Consider the following 3,344-nt stretch of genomic DNA (forward strand, 5'->3'; position numbering starts at 1 on the left):
TTTTGTCATTCAGATACTTTTATGATTAATTAATGCAAGGATTATTTCTTTTAATTCAATTTTAATTCCAATAATCATGTCTTCTTTTAATTCCCTTTTATGTGTTATGGGTTTATTATTTACAATGCGTGAGTAGTTTCATTACTTGATGGGGAATTGATTGAAAAGGAACTCTTGAGTTGGAAGGATTGAAAGAAAATTTGTAATTGGGTTAATTGTTGAATTGCTATCCTGTCACCAACGCTAATCCCTTTGAACTAAGTGGGTTGTAACTCATGAACGGATCTAGTAATCCAACTTGTTTGACTTTCCCTTACCTAGTAAAGGATAACTAAACAGAGTAACCGTTAATTATAAATCCATCTAAAAAATCACTCCATCAATGATAGAGATTCTAACTAATCAATTCCCAGTCAAGGTTTTTATTCATATCATTTAATTTTCCTCAGTTTACATTCCAATTTACTTACCTCAACTTCTTCGAACCTCTGATTAATAAGATAGCACCCTTCTCTGCAACTCGTTGGGAGACGACCTGGGACTTGAAACTCCCAGTAATTTTGATTTAAACTCTTTGTGACACATTTCTAAATTGATAGGCAGATTTTCAGTGAATTAAGAAAAAACTCCCAATAATTTTGATTTAAACTCTTTGTGACACATTTCTAAATTGATAGGCAGATTTTCAGTGAATTAAGAACTATACTTGCAACGTATCAATTTTAATAATTTTTTAATTCATCAGCTTCTGCTTCCCATCAGTGATTCCAGGTGTATAAGGTAGGAATGGGTTGGAGAAAATGGAAGAAGAGCATGCAAATTGGAGAAAACATGAAGAATCAAAGGAGATGAGTTCAGAGACGTGTGCGTGTGCACGACTACCTATGCGTACGCACAGCTGCCCTATTGGAGCACGTGGATTGCTTCGAGCGCGTCGCGCGTCCAGTCAAGCATCGCCTAGTGTGCGTGCGCACGGCTACTTGTGCGTACGCATAGGTCTGGATTTCTCGCGAGGTGTGTGGACGCACGCATCTGTGCGTCCGCACAGGTGTCCGCACATGACGTCATTAAAATATCACGTGACTCACGATTTGGGGGCTTTAGAGGCCCATTTCTGAAGTTTTTTAGCTCATATTGGAGGTGAAATGAAGGACATAACATAGCATATCATTAGTATAGTTTTAGGAATAGTAGTGGGAAGCTTTAGTTAGTTTTTCTCTAAGTTTTTCATCATCTCTATTAGGGTTTATATCAGGGTTTTACATTCAAGTGCCATTTCCGTTTTTGATCTTGGATTTTGCTAGCTTTCATTGTAAGTATTCTCTTGTTCTTACTCTTTATAGTTACATTGTCATTACTCTTTCTTCTAATTCAAGTTATAGTTCAATTTTGCTTCTCTCTTGCAATCTTAATTTCTTTTTAATGAATTTGATGTTTGATGTTTGTTTCATACTTTCTTGTGTTATTCTTGTTGATTGAAATCAATTGTTACTTTTAGTTTCAAGCCTTTTCTCATTTTTTCCATGTTTAAGGTTTTTGCCCACGAAGTGTTTGACAAAATGTCAAACATGGTTTTAGGCTAAATTTTTGGTTCTTGGCTTGGGTAAAGTGAGCAATTGGGTTTCTAGAGTTGGAATGTCTAATATTTAGTTTCAATTCTTGGATTGTTAATTGTTCTTGTTTCCACTAACGCTAAGTTGTTGCTAAGACAATTAGCAAGGAATTTAGGATTTGTGGGTTGGGAACACTTATGCTCATTTAATTTACCTTCTGATGTGAGGGTTGATCAAGTGAGATTAATCCATCATAATTGTCATAGTTGTGGTTCCAATAAGGAAATGACCATTAGCTCACTCCAAGCCAAGACTCTTTTTAATGCTTTTAATCTTCCATATACTTCTATGTTGATCTCTTTTATACTTTACTTGTTTATATTACATAGTCGGTTCTTTAATTTCTTCATTAGTTCAATTATTACAATTTTGCATGTTCTTTTACTTCTTTATGTGTTTATTTCTTCGTTGACAACCCCTTGATCACTACAACTGGTTTTGAATTAGTTTTGAATCGTGACTTATCTTGTGAATTTCCAATTTGACCGGTGGCCAACTTGTTGGGTTAGGACTATACTTACAACACTAATTCCATTCTTTTGGATAACTGAGTTCCTAATCCTATTTGCATATTGGCCGTTGTCTCGTCAAATTTTGGCGCCGTTGTCGGGGAGTTCACTTTAAGTGCAATGAGTGCTACAATTTTGGTTGTTGTAAATATGTGAATAGTGTAAATATTTGATTTTTGATTTGCTACTTAGCACTAATTGTAGATACTATTTTTCTTTTAGCAGGAGGCGCCTCTATCTTAGTATTGATAGCAACTAACACTTTTTGTTTGTTTAGCCCTACACAAGTGGATATAGCTAGAACATATATACTCATTTGTTCATTGCTTTTGTTGATATCATTGCCTTTTATTTTTCCTATTGATCATGAACTATCACCCTTTTGGATTAGAGTCTAGTTGTTATCATGTTGTAGGGGGAAGCAATTCTGACATTGGTCCACCTCACGGTATGTGATGTAAATTTGAGGAAGGGTCACAAGCAATCAACTCTTGGCAATAAGGACCGTTGCGAGGGCCCTACGATCTTAATGTCTATCAATGTCTCACACCCAGTGGAACACGTCCTCACTACAATTTTGCCCATCCATATGCTCATGCTCCATGCCCTCGACATGAGATGCAACCATTATACCCTCAATCTCTTTTACCTTTTTCACTACCAATTCCCTTCCCACCCATCTATCTACTGCCTCACTTGGGAAAACCCAGTTTCCACCACCATCCCATCCCCATTAACTTCCCTTATGGAGAGCCTAGCTTTCAAGCCCTCATCCAAGACCAAAGGGAATTTCAAAGGAAGCAAGAGAATTGCATGGCAACTCTTACCGAGGCTTTGTCACGTTTAGCACCCTCTTACTCTACCCCTAGTAACCTTGCTCCTCCACCCTTGTCACACCCATCAAACCCAAAATCCAGCATTGATGCTATAACTCTGGAAGGAAGTGAGCCGCTTAATGAGATAAACCCTCAACCCGCTCTTCTGAAGGAGGAATCTATTGACGTGGGCGAGAGTTTCATTGAAGATGGGAGAGAGGATGACCTTGAGGTGGATAGCCACCATGAGCTTCAAAAAGGTTTAAGTGATGAAGAAGATAAAAGTGACCCACCATGTCTCCACAACCAAGAGGATAAGTTACCCCACCAAGAAGCAAGGGAAGATTTGAAACCACTACCACCTCATGTTAAATATGTGTTCCTTGATGAGGAACATAAGTTTCCGG

The sequence above is a fragment of the Arachis ipaensis genome, chromosome B04 (assembly GCF_000816755.2).
Source record: "Arachis ipaensis cultivar K30076 chromosome B04, Araip1.1, whole genome shotgun sequence".
In the NCBI taxonomy this organism is placed as follows: domain Eukaryota; kingdom Viridiplantae; phylum Streptophyta; class Magnoliopsida; order Fabales; family Fabaceae; genus Arachis; species Arachis ipaensis.